Raw genomic sequence first — 18,630 nt, 5'->3', positions numbered from 1 at the left:
GTAACTTCCAGCAGTCAGCTCAAAGGTGACCTGTCTTGTTGCAATGGAAACATACAGGTTTCTGGGTGTCACTCCTGTTCTGAGCACCTTCCTTTTTGGCCTGAGGAGGGCCCCCTGAGTTTCCAGCTCTCCCTTCTCACTATGGCTGTTCATCCTCCTATCACTCTCCCACCTTCTATCCTTTTCAGGTTTTTGGAGGTGACTAGGGAAATGTTTCTCTTGGGGCAAGAGCTTGTGAATAAGTGTATGATCATCAGCCAGGATTGCTGCCTGCCTGCCTGGCTCTTGGAACCTTTTATTCTTCCACGTGGTTTCATATGGAAAGCGGAAGCAAGTTTTTGAACTCCTCTCGGATGATCACTTCTCTAAGGTTTTCATAGTTGGACTCTATCTTAAGTGCCCTTATCCATATGTCGAAAGCGAGTTGCTTAACCCTTTCGAATTCGATGTAAGATAGTTCAGGCTGCCTTTGGAGACTTCAGAACTTTTGGTGGTACGCCTCCGCTACTAACTCGTATGCACTCAGGATAGCATTTTTAGTCATCTCATAGTCTGATGAACTCTCATCAGGCAACAGTGAATAAACCTCATGGGCTTTTCCTGTTAGTTTGCTTTGCAATAACAGTGTCCAGCTGTCTACTGGCCACTTCAACTGTTTTTCAAGCTTTTCAAAAGAGATGAAAAATGCTTCCACATCCCCCTCATTGAACTTTGGTATCAACTGGGAGAACTTTAAGAGCACCCAGTCCTGAGCTAGATTTAGTTCCCTCACTAACAGTGCCTTCACTGGGTACATTGGGTCTTCCCCTATTCAGTTTGAGCTACCTTTACTTGAATTCCGTCTCTTCCTTCTGTTACTGGAATTCTCTTTCTTTCTCTGTTTCCTTTCTTTTGCTTGGAATTCTAGTTCTAGTCTCCTCTGTTCTAGCTGTATCTTAGCTTATGTTACTCTCTGTTTCAGATTCAGTGCCTGCCTCCGGTTCTTCAGTGTCAATTTTAAAATGGTTGGCCACAAGTTTTAGGATTTTGGGCTTCCTAGCTTTTGGACGGATAGTAATCTCTAACTGCCCAGCTACATTCCTCAACTCTTCAACAGATAGGGCATTTAACCTGGCCCAAGTTACTTCACTCTGTTCTAGGAAGGTACTGGCCTCGAATATGGATATTTTAGTACTCTAGCACAGGAAAGCCACATGAAAACCTGTATTGAAGTTTTTAAAATATTGCTAGGGATAAATTTGGTTTTCTGCTTCCAGTTTCCTGTTTGTCTTTGGGTTTGATCCTGGACGAGCCCCCATATTTCTGATATGGTCAAGTGAGGAGAGGTCAAAGGGCTTTCCTATTTTTCCTCTCCTTGTTTGACCACAACAGGTTTAATTCTTTCTTAAAGTGGATGTACTGGCCAATTCAGTAGGTGTTTGATTACTTACTCGCTACGATCATAACAAGAATCAATTGGACAAGTTTTCTTGAGTTCACAAAGAAAGAGGTTAACTTTATTGTACCTAAACTGAACTAATAAAAATAATAAACAACGCGCCAACTTTCACTGTTAGACACACACAGACAAATAGGTTACAGAGTGGGGAAAGGTAGATTGGTTGAGTTAGAGTCCATAAAAAAAGGTATACAGTCTGTGGAGTTTGGTGATTTGGCTGGCTTCTAGCTGACTTCAGCAGTTCTGAGGCTTTTAATTTGAAGAGGTAGATGACTGGTTCGGTGAGTCTCTTGAAGCTAGCAATGGGGATGATTTTCTCCAACGGGGTTTTTGATTATAGCCAGAGTATGCAAAGGTGGTCAGTCAACAAGCAGGATTTGAAAGCTTTCAAGCTGGATGGAGAGAGACAGAGGAACCCCCACTTAGGGTCTGCTCATGTCAGAGTTCATTTGCTTCTCCACTGCTGCAGAGAAAAACACCAGCTTAAAATCACAGATGTGGAGGGTCTTGTCACGTGAGAGCCACTCAGTGATTCAAACATAGCATTTAGCAGTATTTCTTCTTGCTGAGAGAGCAAGTAGTTCCTTTAAACTTCCTGGGTCTTGGTTGTTGCTGGGATATTAGCAGACATTTCATCTCTCTCCTAACAAGCATTGCTGTGTAGGATACAGTGTTGCAAATTAGGTAACAAACCTAAGCTGAAAGGTTGACTTTGCTGGCAGCCTTTCTTTTTAAAAATGTTCTTCACAAAAAATATAAAATCAGATCTCCAGTCAGTGGACCAAAGAAAATTTTCATTCAACAAAACACATTGGCATAACAGATAGGTTGTCTTTACTCAAAGTTGATAAAGCTCCAGAACCAGATAAGATGCATCCAAGATTACTGAGGGAAGTGAGAGTACAAAATTGTGGAGGCACTGGCCATTATCATTCAGTCTACCTTAGACTCAGGGGTGTGGCAGAGGACTGGAGAATTGCAAATGTTACACGCTTGTTCAAAAAAGGATGTAAAGATAAGCCCAGCAACTACAGGCCAGTCAGTTTAACTTTGGTCCTGGGGAAACTTCGAAACAGTAACTCGGGGCCAAATTATTAATCACATGGACAAATGCGGGTTAATTAAGGAAAGCCAGCATGGACTTGTTAAGGGAACATCATGTTTAACTAACTTTCTGGAGTTTTGTGAAGAGGTAACAGAGAGGTTGATGAGGGCAATGCTGTTGATATGGTGTACATAGACTTCCAAAAGGCATTTGATATGGTGCTGGACAACAGACCTGTGAGCAAAATTACAGCTCATGGAATAAAAAGGACAGTAGCAACATGGATACAAAACTGGCTGAGTGACAGGAAACAGAGAGTAGTGGTTAAGTACTGTTCTTTGGGCTGGAGGAAGGTTTGTAATGGAGTTCCCCAGGGGTCAGTGTTGGGACCCTTGCTTTTCCTTAAATATATTAGTGACCTTGGTGTCTTGGGCACAATTTAAAAATTTGTGGATGATACGAAACTTGGAAGCATTGTGAACTGTGAGGGGGATACTGCAGAACTTCAAAAAGACATGGACAAATGGTGGATTGGGTGGACAAGTCGCAGATGAAGTTCAGTGCGGAGGAATGTGAAGTGGCAGAAAGAACGTGGAGAGACAATAAAACATAAAAGGGGAGGCGGTGGCGTAGTGGTATGGTCACCGGACTAGAAACCGGGAGACCCAGGGTATTGCTCTGGGGGCATGGGTTCAAATCCCACCACAGCAGAAGCTGGAATTTAAATTCAATTAATAAATCGGGAATTAAAAAGCTAGTCTAATGATGGCCATGAAACCATTGTCGATTGTTGTAAAAACCCACCTGGTTCACTAATGTCCTTTAGGGAAGGAAATCTGCTGTCCTTACAAAGCTTTGAAAGAATATCGGGAATGTAGGACCAATCTGAAACGAGGAATTAAGAGGTCGAAAAGGGGTCATGAAATATCTTTAGCAAACAGGGTTAAGGAAAATCCCAAAGCCTTTTATTCATATATAAGGAGCAAGAGGGTAACTAGAGAAAGGATTGGCCCACTCAAGGACAAAGGAGGAAAGTTATGTGTGGAGTCAGAGAAAATGGGTGAGATTCTAAATGAGTACTGTGCATCGGTATTCACCGAGGAGAGGGACATGACGGATGTTGAGGTTAGGGACAGATGTTTGATTACTCTAGGTCAAGTCGGCATAAGGAGGGAGGAAGTGTTGGGTATTCTAAAAGGCATTAAGGTGGACAAGTCCCCAGGTCCGGATGGGATCTATCCCAGGTTACTGAGGGAAGCGAGAGAGGAAATAGCTGGGGCCTTAACAGATATCTTTGCAGCATCCTTAAACACGGGTGAGGTCCCGGAGGACTGGAGAATTGCTAATGTTGTCCCCTTGTTTAAGAAGGGTAGCAGGGATAATCCAGGTAATTATAGACCGGTGTGCCTGACATCAGTGGTAGGGAAGCTGCTGGAGAAGTTACTGAGGGATAGGATCTATTCCCATTTGGAAGAAAATGGGCATATCAGTGATAGGCAACATGGTTTTGTGCAGGGAAGGTCATGCCTTACCAACTGAATAGAATTCTTTGAGGAAGTGACAAAGTTGATTGATGAGGGAAGGGCTGTAGATGTCATATACATTGACTTCAGTAAGGCATTTGATAAGGTTCCCCATGGTAGGCTGATGGAGAAAGTGAAGTCATATGGGATCCAGGGTGTACTAGCTAGATGCATAAAGAACTGGCTGGGCAACAGGAGACAGAGAGTAGCAGTGGAAGGGAGTTTCTCAAAATGGAGACGTGTGACCAGTGGTGTTCCACAGGGATCCGTGCTGGGACCACTGTTGTTTGTGATATACATAAATGATTTGGAGGAAAGTATAGGTGGTCTGATTAGCAAGTTTGCAGACGACACTAAGATTGGTGGAGTAGCAGATAGTGAAGGGGACTGTCAGAGAATATAGCAGAATATAAATAGATTGGAGAGTTGGGCAGAGAAATGGCAGATGGAGTTCAATCAGGGCAAATGCGAGGTGATGCATTTTGGAAGGTCCAATTCAAGAGTGAACTATACAGTAAATGGAAAAGTCCTGGGGAAAATTGATGTACAGAGAGATTTGGGTGTTCAGGTCCATTGTTCCCTGAAGGTGGCAACGCAGGTAAATAGAGTGGTCAAGAAGGCATACGGCATGCTTTCCTTCATCGGACGGGGTATTGAGTACAAGGGTTGGCAGGTCATGTTAGAGTTGTATAAGACTTTGGTTCGGCCACATTTGGAATACTGCGTGCAGTTCTGGTCGCCACATTACCAAAAGGATGTAGATGCTTTGTAGAGGGTGCAGAGGAGGTTCACCAGGGTGTTGCCTGGTATGGAGGGCGCTAGCTATGAAGAGAGGTTGAGCAGATTAGGATTATTTTCATTAGAAAGACGGAGGTTGAGGGGGGACCTGATTGAGGTGTACAAAATCATGAGAGGTATAGACAGGCTGGATAGCAAGAAGCTTTTTCCCAGTGGGGGATTCAATTACTAGGGGTCACGAGTTCAAAGTGAGAGGGGGAAAAGTTTAGGGGGGGATATGCGTGGAAAGTTCTTTACACAGAGGGTGGTGGGTGCCTGGAACGCGTTGCCAGCGGAGGTGGTAGAAGCGGGCACGATAGCGTCTTTTAAGATGTATCTAGACAGATACATGAATGGGCAGGAAGCAAAGAGATACAGACCCTTAGAAAATAGGCGACATGTTTAGATAGAGGATCTGGATCGGCGCAGGCTTGGAGGGGATTTTCACCCAGTGACGGTGAAGGAATGGCGATATATTTCCAAGTCAGGATGGTGTGTGGCTTGGAGGGGAACTTGCAGGTGGTGGTGTTCCCATGCATTGCTGCCCTTGTCCTTCTAGGTAGTAGAAGTTTTGGGTTTGGAAATTGCTATTGAAGGAGCCTTGGTGAGTTGCTGCAGTGCATCTTGTAGATGGTACACACTGCTGCCACTGTGTGTCGTTAGTGGAGGGAGTGAATGTTTGTGGATGGGGTGCCAATCAAGCAGGCTGATTTGTCCTGGATGGTATTGAGATTCTTGAGTGTTGTTGGAGCTGCACCCATCCAGGCAAGTGGAGGTTATTCCATCACACTCCTGACTTAGAGTCATAGAGTCGTACAGCATAGAAACAGGCCCTTCGGCCCACCGCGTCCATGCTGACCATAATGCCTATCTATACTTATCCCACTACTAATGGGTGGTGGGTGCCTGGAACGCGTTGCCAGCAGAGGTGGTAGACGCGGGCACGATAGCGTCTTTTAAGATGTATCTAGACAGATACATGAATGGGCAGGAAGCAAAGAGATACAGACCCTTAGAAAATAGGCGACATGTTTAGATAGAGGATCTGGATCGGCGCAGGCTTGGAGGGCCGAAGGGCCTGTTCCTGTGCTGTAATTTTCTTTGTTCTTTGTTCACTCACCACCCTCTGTGTAAAAAAACTTGCCTCGCACATCCCCTCTAAACTTTTCCCCTCGCACCTGAAACCTATGTCCCCTAGTAACTGACTCTTCCACCCTGGGAAAAAGCTTCTGACTATCCACTCTGTCCATGCCACTCATAACTTTGTAAACCTCTATCATGTCGCCCCTCCACCTCCGTCGTTCCAGTGAAAACAATCCAAGTTTTTCCAACCTCTCCTCATAGCTAATGCCCTCCAGACCAGGCAACATCCTGGTAAACTTCCTCTGTACCCTCTCCAAAAGCCTCCACGTCCTTCTGGTAGTGTGGCGACCACAAATGCACGCAATATTCTAAGTGTGACCTAACTAAGGTTCTGTACAGCTGTAACATGACTTGCCAATTTTTATACTCTATGCCCCGACCGATGAAGGCAAGCATGCCGTATGCATTGTTGACTACCTTATCCACCTGCGTTGCCACTTTCAGTGACCTGTGGACCTGTACGCCCAGATCTCTCTGCCTGTCAATACTCCTAAGGGTTCTGCCATTTACTGTATACCTCCCACCTGCATTAGACCTTCCAAAATGCATTACCTCACATTTGTCCGGATTAAACTCCATCTGCCATTTCTCCGCCCAAGTCTCTAACCGATCTATATCCTGCTGTATCCTCTGACAATCCTCATCATTATCCGCAACTCCACCAACCTTTGTGTCGTCCGCAAACTTACTAATCAGATCAGCTACATTTTCCTCCAAATCATTTATATATACTACAAACAGCAAAGGTCCCAGCACTGATCCCTGCAGAACACCACTAGTCACATTCCTCCATTCAGAAAAACACCCATCCACTGATACCCTCTGTCTTCTATGACTGAGCCAGTTCTGTATCCATCTTGCCAGCTCACCTCTGATCCCGTGTGACTTCACCTTTTGTACCAGTCTGCCATGCGGGACCTTGTCAAAGGCTTTACTAAAGTCCATATAGGTAACATCCACTGCCCTTCCCTCATCAATCATCTTCGTCATTTCCTCAAAAAACTCAATCAAATTAGTAAGACACGACCTCCCCTTCACAAAACCATGCTGTCTCTCGCTAATAAGTTCGTTTGTTTCCAATTGGGAGTAAATCCTGTCCCGAATAATCCTTTCTAATAGTTTCCCTCCCACTGACATAAGGCTCACCGGCCTATAATTTCCTGGATTATCCTTGCCACCCTTCTTAAACAAAGGCACAACATTGGCTATTCTCCAGTCCTCTGGGACCTCATCTGTAGCCAATGAGGATGCAAAGATTTCTGTCAAGGCCCCAGCAATTTCTTCCCTTGCCTCCCTCAGTATTCTAGGGTAGATCCCATCAGGCCCTGGGGACTTATCTACCTTAATGCTTTGCAAGACACCCAACACCTCCTCCTTTTTGATAATGAGATGACTGAGACTATCTGCACTCCCTTCCCGAGGCTCTTCATCCACCAAGTCCTTCTCTTTGGTAAATACTGATGCAAAGTACTCATTTAGCACCTCGCCCATTTCCTCTGGCTCCACACATAGATTCCCATCTCTGTCCTTGAATGGGCCAACCCTTTCCCTGGTTACCCTCTTGCTCTTTATATGTGTATAAAAAGCCTTGGGATTTTCCTTAATCCTGTTTGCCAATGACTTTTCATGACCCCTTTTAGCCCTCCTAACTCCTTCCTTAAGTTCCTTCCTACTGTCTTTATATTCCTCAAGTGCTTCATCTGTTCCTAGCCTTCCAGCCCTTACAAATGCTTCCTTTTTCTTTTTGACTAGGCTCACAATATCCCGTGTTATCCAAGCTTCCCGAAACTTGCCAAACTTGTCTTTCTTCCTCAGAGGAACATGCTGGTCCTGGATTCTAATCAGCTGATGTTTGAAAGACTCACACATGTCAGATATTGATTTACCCTCAAACAGCCGCCCCCAATCTAAATTTGTCAGTTCCTGCCTAATATTGTTATAATTAGCCTTCTCCCAATTTAGCACCTTCATCCGAGGACTACTCTTATCCTTCTCCACAAGTACCTTAAAACTTATGGAATTATGGTCACTGCTCCCGAAATGCTCCCCCACTGAAACTTGGACCACCTGGCCGGGCTCATTCCCCAATACCAGGTTCAGAATGGCATCATCCCGAGTTGGACTATCTACATACTGTTTCAAGAAACCCTCCTGGATGCTCCTCACAAATTCTTCCCCATCCAAGCCCCTAGCACTAAGTGAGTCCCAGTCAATATAGGGGAAGTTAAAATCACCCACCACTACAACCCTGTTACCTTTACATCTTTCCAAAATCTGTCTACATATCTGCTCCTCTACCTCCCGCTGGCTGTTGGGAGGCCTGTAGTGAACCCCCAACATCGTGACTGCACCCTTCCTATTCCTGAGCTCCACCCATATTGCCTCGCTGCATGACCCCTCTGAGGTGTCCTTCCGCAGTACAGCTGAGATATTCTCCTTAGCCAGTAATGCAACTCCCCCACCCCTTTTACATCCCCCTCTATCCCGCCTGAAGCTTCTAAAGCCTGGAACGTTTAGCTGCCAATCCTGCCCTTCCCTCAACCAAGTCTCTGTAATAGCAACAACATCATATTTCCAAGTACTAATACAAGCTCTAAGTTCACCTGCCTTACCTGTTATACTTCTCGCATTGAAACAAATGCACTTCAGACCACCAGTCCCGCTGTGCTCAGCAACATCTCCCTGCCTGCTCTTCCTCTTCGTCCGACTGGCCTTATTTACTATGTCCTCCTCATTTATTTCACTAGCTGTCCTACTGCTCTGGTTCCCACCCCCCTGCCACACTAGTTTAAACCCTCCCGAGTGACGCTAGCAAACCTTGCAGCCAGGATATTAGTGCCCCTCCAGTTTAGATTCAACCCGTCCTTCTTGTACAGGTCCCATCTGTCCCTGAAGTGAGCCCAATGGTCCAGATATCTGAAACCCTCCCTTCTACACCAGCTGCTCAGCCACGTGTTTAGCTGCACTATCTTCCTATTTCTAGCCTCACTGGCATGTGGCACAGGGAGTAATCCAGAGATTACAACCCTAGAGGTCCTGTTTTTTAGCTTACTGCCTAACTCCCTAAACTCCCCCTGCAGGACCTCATCACTCTTCCTGCCTATGTCATTGGTACCGATGTGTACCACAGCCTCTGGCTGTTCACCCTCCCCCTTCAGAATGCCCCCTGTCCGTTCAGAGACATCCTTGACCCTGGCACCAGGGAGGCAACATACCTTCCTGGAGTCTCTTTCACGTCAACAGAAGCGCCTATCTGTGCCCCTGACTATAGAGTCCCCTATAACTGTTGCTCTTCTGCGCTTTGTTCCAAGAAACTGTCCCTAAAACATTCTACAAACTCATCTTCTAGACAGCTCTTGCCAATTTCATTGTCCAAGTCTATATGAAGATTAAAGTCCCCCACAATTGTTATCATTGCCTTTGTTACAAGCTCCAGTAATTTTAATGCTCTGTCAAACGGTCTAACTACTGTTAGGGGGCCTATAAACTATTCCCACCAGTGTTTCCTGATTCTTGCTATTCCTAATTTCCACCCATACTGATTCTACTTCATGATCTTCTGAGGCCAGAACCTTTCTCACTAATGTCCTTATGTCATCCCTCATTATCAAGGCTACGCATCCTCCTTTGCCATTCTGTCTGTCTTTCTAAAATATTGTGTACCCTGGAATATTTATTTCTGACCTTGATAACCTTGTAACTATGTTTCTGGAATGGTGATTTGACCTAAATCATTTACGTCTTTTTTTAAATTCATTCTTGGGATGTGGGCATCGTTGGCAAGGCCAACATTTATTGCCCATCCCTAATTGCCCTTGTGAAGGTGGTGGTGAGCTGCTTTTTTGAACTGCAGCTGTCCATGTTGGGTACGTACACTTACAGTGCTGTTAGGAAGGGAGTTCCAGGATTTTCACCCAGTGACGGTGAAGGAATGGCGATATATTTCCAAGTCAGGATGGTGTGTGGCTTGGAGGGGAACTTGCAGGTGGTGGTGTTCCCATGCATTGCTGCCCTTGTCCTTCTAGGTAGTAGAAGTTGTGGGTTTGGAAATTGCTATTGAAGGAGCCTTGGTGAGTTGCTGCAGTGCATCTTGTAGATGGTACACACTGCTGCCACTGTGTGTCGTTAGTGGAGGGAGTGAATGTTTGTAGATGGGGTGCCAATCAAGCAGGCTGATTTGTCCTGGATGGTATTGAGATTCTTGAGTGTTGTTGGAGCTGCACCCATCCAGGCAAGTGGAGGTTATTCCATCACACTCCTGACTTAGAGTCATAGAGTCGTACAGCATAGAAACAGGCCCTTCGGCCCACCGCGTCCATGCTGACCATAATGCCTATCTATACTTATCCCACTACTAATGGGTGGTGGGTGCCTGGAACGCGTTGCCAGCAGAGGTGGTAGACGCGGGCACGATAGCGTCTTTTAAGATGTATCTAGACAGATACATGAATGGGCAGGAAGCAAAGAGATACAGATCCTTAGAAAATAGGCGACAGGTTTAGATAGAGGATCTGGATCAGCGCAGGCTTGGTGGGCCGAAGGGCCTGTTCCTGTGCTGTAATTTTCTTTGTTCTTTGTTCACCTACCTGCATTAATTCCATATCCCTCTATACCTGTCCAGATGCCTCTTAAATGTTGCTACTGTTCCTGCCTGCACCACCTCCTCAGGCAGCTCATTCCAGATATCCACTATTCTTTGTGTGAAAAATTTACCCCTTTTATCCCATTTAAACCTCCTCCCTCTCACCTTCAATCTATGCCCTCTAGTTTTAGTCACCCCTACCATCTACTTGTGCCTTGTAGATGGTGGACAGACTTTGGGGAATCAGGAGGTGAGTTACTCGCATCAGGATTCCTAGCCTCTGACCTGTTCTTGTAGCCACGGTATTTATATGGCTACAGCGGTTCAGTTTCTGGTCAATGGTAACCCCCAGGATATTGATAGTGGGGGATTCAGCGATCGTAATGCCATTGAATCTTCAGGGGAGATGGTTAGATGGTCATTGCCTGGTACTTGTGTGGCACGAATGTTGCATACCACATATCAGCCCAAGACTGGATATTGTCCAGATCTTGCTGCTTTTCTACACTGACTTCTTCAGTATTTGAGGAACCGCAAATGGTGCTGAACATTGTGCAATCGTCAGCAAACATCCCCACTTCTGACCTTATGATTGAAGGAAGGCCATTGATGAAGCAGCTGAAGATGGTTGGGCCTAGGACACTACCCTGAGGAACTCCTGCAGTGATGTCCTGGGACTGAGATGATTGACCTCCAACAACCACAACCATCCTCCTTTGCACTAGGTATGACTCCAACCAGCAGAGAGTTTTCCCCCTGATTCCCATTGACTCCAGTTTTGCTCGGGCTCCTTGATGCCATAGTTGGTCAAATGCTGCCTTGATGTCAAGGGCAGTCACTCTCACCTCACTTCTTGAGTTCAGCTCTTTTTTCCATGTTTGAACCAAGGCTGTTATGAGGTCTGGAGCTGAGTGGCCCTGGCGGAACCCAAACTGAGCGTCAATGAGCAGGTTATTGCTGAGCAAGTGCTGCTTGATGGCACTGTCGACGACCTTTTCCATCACTTTACTGATGATTGAGAGTAGATTGATGGGGCGGTAATTGGCCAGGTCACACTTGTACTGTTTTTTGTGCACAAGACATCCCTGGGCAAATTTCCTTTCTGCCAGGTAAATGCCAGTGTTATAGCTGTACTGGAACAGCTTGGCTAGGGGCGCGACAAGTTCTGGAGCACAGGTCTTCAGTACTATTGCCGGAATATTGTCAGGGCCCATAGCCTTTGCAGTATCCAGTGCCTTCAGTCGTTCCTTGATATCATGTGGAGTGAATCAAATTGGCTGAAGACTGGCATCTGTGAGGCTGGGGACTTCAGGAGGAGGCCGCGATGGAACATCAACTCGGCACTTCTGGCTGAAGATTGTTGCAAATGCTTCAGCATTATCTTTTGCACTGATGTGCTGGGCTCGACCATCATTGAGGATGAGGATATTTGTGGAGTCACCTCCTCCTGTTGGTTGTTTAATTGTCCACCACCATTCATAACTGGAGGTGGCAGGACTGCAGAGCTTAGATCTGATCAGTTGGTTCTGGGATTGCTTCGCTCTGTCTGTCATGTGCTGCTTACGCAGTTTGGCACGCAAGTAGTCCTGGGTTGTAGCTTCACCAGGTTGACGCCTCCTTTTGAGGTATGCATGGTGCTGCTCCTGGCATGCCCTCCTGCACTCTTCGTTGAAGGTTGGTCTCCCAGCTCTTTGTTAGTGGGGGATATGCTGGGCACTGAGGTTACAGATTGTGGTTGAGTACAATTCTGCTGCTGCTGATGACCCACGGCGCCTCATGGATGCCGTTTTGTACTGCTAGATCTGTTCGAAATCTGTCCCATTTCGCACAGTTGTCGTGCCACACAACACGATGGTGGGTATCCTCAATGTGAAAGGCGGGACTTCGTTTCCACAAGGACTGTGCGGTGGTCACTCCTACCAATACTGTCATGGACAGATGCATCTGTGGCAGCCAGATTAGTGAAGACGAGGTCAAGTACGTTTATTCCCCTTGTTGGTTCCCTCACCACCTGCCGCAGACCCAGTCTAGCAGCTATGTCCTTTAGGACTCAACAAGCTCGGTCATTAGTGGTGCTACTGAGCCACTCTTGGTGATGGGCACTGAAGTCCCTCACCCAGAGTACATTCTGTGCCCTTGCCACCCTCAGTGCTTCTTCCAAGTGCTGTTCAACATGGAGGAGTACTGACTCATCAGCTGAGGGAGGGCAGCAGGTGGTAATCAGCAGGAGCTTTTCTTGCCCATGTTTGACCTGATGCCATGAGAATTCATGGGGTCTGGAGTCGATGTTGAGGACTCCCAGGGCAACTCCCTCCTGACTGTATAACACTGTGCCCTCACCTCTGTGGGTCTGTCCTGCTGGTGGGACAGGACATACCCGGGGATGGTGCTGGCAGTGTCTGGGACATTGTTTGTAAGGTATGATTCTGTGAGTATGACTATGTCAGGCTGTTGCTTGACTAGTCTGTGGGACAGCTGTCCCAACTTTGGCACAAGCCCCCAGATGTTAGTAAGGAGGACTTTGCAGAGTCGACAGGGCTCGGTTTGTCGTCGTTGTTTCCGGTGCATAGGTTGATGCTGGGTGGTCTGTCCGGTTTCATTCTTTATTGACTTCGTAGCATTTAGATACAACTGAGTGGCTTGCTAGGCTATTAAGAGTCAACCACATTGCTGTGGGTCTGGAGTCACATGTAGGCCAGACCAGGTAAGGACAGCAGATTTCCTTCCCTAGAGGACAATCATGAACCAGGTGGGTTTTTACAACAATCGACAATGGTTTCATGGCCATCATTAGATTTTAATTCCAGATTTATTAATTGAATTCAAATTCCACCTTCTGCTGTGGTGGAATTCAAACCCATGTCCCAGAGCAATACCCTGGGTCTCTGGGTTACTAGTCCAGTGACAATACCACTATGCCACCACCTCCCCTGTGGATGGAGCCCATTAAGAAGTGCAAAGAAATTATTGCGTGCAGCTGCGGATTAAAATATAGCAAACATATCATCGACATATCGGAAATCTGCAAGAGGTAGGAAGTTTGGTGTCATTCCCTCAAAGACACATTTCTCATGGAACCCAACAAAGATGTTTGCGAGAGCTGGGCCTAGAGGGGATCCCATGGCAACACCATCTATTTGAGCATGCATGGTGTCGTTAAAACTGAACTCAGCTGGGTGAGTTGCTGTGTTCATAAGTTCAATGAATACTGATTCATGTAATGGTGGTGGGTCTAGATCGCCATGATATAGTGCTGTAGCGCAAATATCTATGGCTTCCTTAAGTGGTACATTGGTGAATAGGCTAGCAATGTCATATGAGCACATGGACACGGCATTACTAATAATATGCAAGTTCTTTTAGTCTTCGCAAATGTGAAGGAATCCTTCACTGTGCATGTGGAGAACTTGCTCAAAACTGGTTGGAACAATTCGCCCAACCATTTGGCCAATTCATGCTGTGCAGAACCGGTCATAGATAAGATAGGGTGTAGAGGGACATCACTTTTGTGTGTCTTGGGCAGCCTATACATACACAGACGCAGCAAGTTGTAAGGACGAACCCTGTCATATATAACACCTGGCACATCATTGCTCTTACAGAAGTCTAGCAAGCATTTTTTAAGCTTACTTTCGAGCAAGGCAGTCCTGTCAGTTTGAGTGGCAGGTCCAATGGATACGTGTGTATTTCCTTGCACGGCTTAATCGGTTCAGTCCTGCGCTCAAATTCACCTTTGAAATGGAGCAGTCAAATAAGCTCCCTTTCCTTGACATACTAGTTGAGAAATCTGTTAAGGGTTCTTTACCACAGTCTACTGCAAACCTAGCTTCACTGGTCAATACACGCGTTGTGATTCTTACAATTCCACGCGCTATACGATTGGCCTTATTGGCAACCTCGTAAATAGGGCCCGAGCCATTTGCTCACCATGCAAGCTTGGTGCTGAAATAGGGCATATCAAAGACATCCTGCGTGACAATGGCTACCCTGATCAGATCATTTCTTGCTGTATATTGCACAAACATATGAACGGGCCTAAGTCTGTCATTTCCGGCCCTGAAAAGTGCCCAGTCTACCTCAAATTACCCTGGAAGGGTAATGTATCCCAAAAAATTGAGCAACAGTTAAGCTAGCTATTTCACGCTGCTACAATGTAGTAGCAACACATGTGGTGTCTGCCACTAACAGGATGCTGCCGTCAAGCCAAAAAAAGTCCTGCCTATCACACAAATGAGTAATGTGATATATGAATTTCAATGCCAGTGTGATGCTAGGTATATAGGCTGTACGTCCCAAAGACTGGCGGATTGTATCAAACAACATATCCCTTCCACTGTTCGCAACGGGCAAGGTACAGACCATACCCAACCAACCTGTGCTTGCAAAACTCAAAACACAGTGTCCAACATTAGATACAATTCTGCGACTGGACAACATTTGCTAAATAATCCACGATGTGCTAACAATTACACTAACCACCAATTTAGGATTATCAGTAGGGCTTGCAGTGTGGCACATTTGGTGTACTGGAAGCTACATATATAAATATACAGGGCCGTGTTCTTTGCAGACAGAAAGGACATGTACACACATTGCACCTGTCTCAGCTGAACAAAATAAGTGACAGTCATTTGCTGGTTCATTCCTCAGGGCAATGCATTGACCAATCAGAGTCAAGCTGCCTTGTTTAAATTTCAAACAAAGCTTGGCAGTTAACTGTCAGTCACCGTAAACTGGTGCATTCTCCATGGCAACGCCTCTACCAATCAGACTTCAAATAGTTAAATATTGAATCTAATCTCCCTAAGATTTCTGTGTTGTCCAATTTCACAGTAGGCGGCTCAATTTGAGAATTTTCTTGGTTCCCTTCTTCCCCTCGGTCGCCTTCACTATTGTTGCCATCTTCCACTGCCTGAAGTACAGTCACTGGTTTGTCTGGTTCCCAATTGTGGTTTCTTTTCAACATATTTATGAGGCACAGTCTTTGCTTTTTTCTCTGGTCTTGGATGTTAATCGAGTAATTTACTTCACTGTTCTTTTCTCCCCACACTGTATGGGCCACTAAATTTTGCTTTTCGGGGCTCGTCCTGTACTGGTAATAGTACCAGGACCTGGTCCGCAGTTTAAATACGCATGCTTCAGCCTTTTTGTCTGCCTGCCTTTCCATGTTTTTCTGAGATGCTTTTTCACTACAGCACAGGCTTTAAAAAGGCGCTCACGAAGAGCTGAAAGGTAATTTAATTATGAGGTTTCTTCCCTTGGATCTAGGAATTTTTCCTTGATTGATTTAGGGGGGCCTTGTACTTTGTGTCCATAGATCGATTCAAATGGACTGAAGCCTGTTAATTCATTTGGTGAACAGCAGTAAAAGCTAACCCTTTATCGTGGGGGTACTCAGCATTAGGCTCTGATCATGTTTTTCAGATTTGGTGGTATCTTTCCAGAGCCCCTTATGATTGTGGATGATATGCTGAAGATTTTAGCTGTCCAATGCTGAGGCTATGTATGACTTCCTGGAAGACCCGGGACAAGAAATTAGTTCCTTGATCTGTTGGATTTCTTTGGGCAGTCCATATCGGGTGAAAAACTGGGTCAGCCCCTCGACCATGAGTTTGGCTGTAATCTTTCTCAAGGGTATGGCTTCTGGGAAATGGGTGGCCATATCCATGATTGTTAGGAGGTATTGCAAACCTGTCCTAGTTTTGGGTAAAGGTGCCACGCAATCGACTAGATCTCTGCTGAACGATTCTTTGAAAACAGGTGTGGGTATTAGTAGGCTTGATTGCAGCTTGGGGTTTTTAAAAAAAATTCATTCATGGGATGTGGGTGATGCTGGCCAGGCCAGCATTTATTGCCCATCCCTAATTGCCCTTGAGAAGGTGGTGCTGAGCTGCCTTCTTGAACGGCTGCAGTCCATTTGGGGTAGGTATACCCACAGTGCTGTTAGGAAGGGAGTTCCAGGATTTTGACCCAGCGACAGTGAAGGAACGGCGATATAGTTCCAAGTCAGGATGGTGTGTGACTTGGAGGGGAACTTGCAGGTGGTGGTGTTCCCATGTATTTGCTGCCCTTGTCCTTCTAGTTGGTAGAGGTCACGGGTTTGGAAGGTGCTGTCGAACGAGCCTTGGTGCATTGCTGCTGTGCATCTTGTAGATGGTACACACTGCTGCCACTGTGCGTCGGTGGTGGAGGGAGTGAATGTTTGTAGATGGGGTGCCAATCAAGCGGGCTGCTTTGTCCTGGATGGTGCCGAGCTTCTTGAGTGTTGCTGGAGCTGCACACATCCAGGCAAGTGGAGAGTATGCCATCACACTCCTGACTTGTGCCTTGTAGATGGTGGACAGGCTTTGGGGAGTCAGGAGGTGAGTTACTCGCCTCAGGATACCTAGCCTCTGACCTGCTTTTGTAGCCATTGTATTTATATAAGAACAAACAAAGAAGAACAAAGATAATTACAGCACAGGAACAGGCCCTTCGGCCCTCCAAGCCTGCGCCGATCCAGATCCACTCTCTAAACATGTCGCCTATTTTCTAAGGTTCTGTATCTCTTTTCTTCCTGCCCATTCATGTATCTGTCTAGATACATCTTAAAAGATGCCATCGTGCCCGCATCTACCACCTCCGCTGGCAACGCGTTCCAGGCACCCACCACCCTCTGCGTAAAGAACTTTCCACGCATATCCCCCCTAAACTTTTCCCCTTTCACTTTGAACTCGTGTCCTCTAGTAATTGAATCCCCCACTCTGGGAAGAAGCCTCTTGCTATCCACCCTGTCTATACCTCTCATGATTTTGTACACCTCAATCAGGTCCCCCCTCAACCTCCGTCTTTCTAATGAAAATAATCCTAATCTACTCAACCTCTCTTCATAGCTAGCACCCTCCATACCAGGCAACATCCTGGTGAACCTCCTCTGCACCCTCTACAAAGCATCTACATCCTTTTGGTAATGTGGCGACCAGAACTGCACGCAGTATTCCAAATGTGGCCGAACCAAAGTCTTATACAACTGTAACATGACCTGCCAACCCTTGTACTCAATACCCCGTCTGATGAAGGAAAGCATGCCGTATGCCTTCTTGACCACTCTATTGATCTGCGTTGCCACCTTCAGGGAACAGTGGACCTGAACACCCAAATCTCTCTGGACATCAATTTTCCCCAGGACTTTTCCATTTACTGTATAGTTCACTCTTGAATTGGATCTTCCAAAATGCATCACCTCGCATTTGCCCTGATTGAACTCCATCTGCCATTTCTCTGCCCAACTCTCCAATCTATCTATATTCTGCTGTATTCTCTGACAGTCCCCTTCACTATCTGCTACTCCACCAATCTTAGTGTCGTCTGCAAACTTGCTAATCAGTCCACCTATACTTTCCTCCAAATCATTAATGTATATCACAAACAACAGTGGTCCCAGCACAGATCCCTGTGGAACACCACTGGTCACACGTCTCCATTTTGAGAAACTCCCTTCTACTGCTACTCTCTGTCTCCTGTTGCGCAGCCAGTTCTTTATCCATCTAGCTAGTACACCTTGGACCCCATGCGCCTTCACTTTCTCCATCAGCCTGCCATGGGGAACCTTATCAAACGCCTTACTGAAGTCCATGTATATGACATCGACAGCCCTTCCCTCATCAATCAACTTTGTCACTTCCTCAAAGAATTCTATTAAGTTGGTAAGACATGACCTTCCCTGCACAAAACCTGTGGTATGGCTACTCCAGTTCAGTTTCTGGTTAGTGGTAGCCCCTAGGATGTTGATAGTGGGGGATTCAGCGATGGTAATGCTGTTGAATGTCAAGTGGAGATGACCAGATTCTCTCTTGTTGGAGATGGTCATTGCCTGGCACTTGTGTGGCATGAATGTTACTTGCCACTTATCAGCCCAAGCCTGGATATTGTCCAGGTCTTGCTGCATTTCTACACGGACTGCTTCAGTATCTGAGGAGTCACGAATGGTGCTGAACATTGTGCAATCATCAGCAAACATCCCCACTTCTGACCTTATGATTGAAGGAAGGTCATTGATGAAGCAGCTGAAGATGGTTGGGCCTAGGACACTACCCTGAGGAACTCCTGCAGTGATGTCCTGGAGCTCAGATGATTGACCTCC

Source organism: Heterodontus francisci, chromosome 15 (genome assembly GCF_036365525.1).
Source record: "Heterodontus francisci isolate sHetFra1 chromosome 15, sHetFra1.hap1, whole genome shotgun sequence".
Lineage (NCBI taxonomy): Eukaryota > Metazoa > Chordata > Chondrichthyes > Heterodontiformes > Heterodontidae > Heterodontus > Heterodontus francisci.
Note: the sequence above shows the minus strand (reverse complement) of the source record.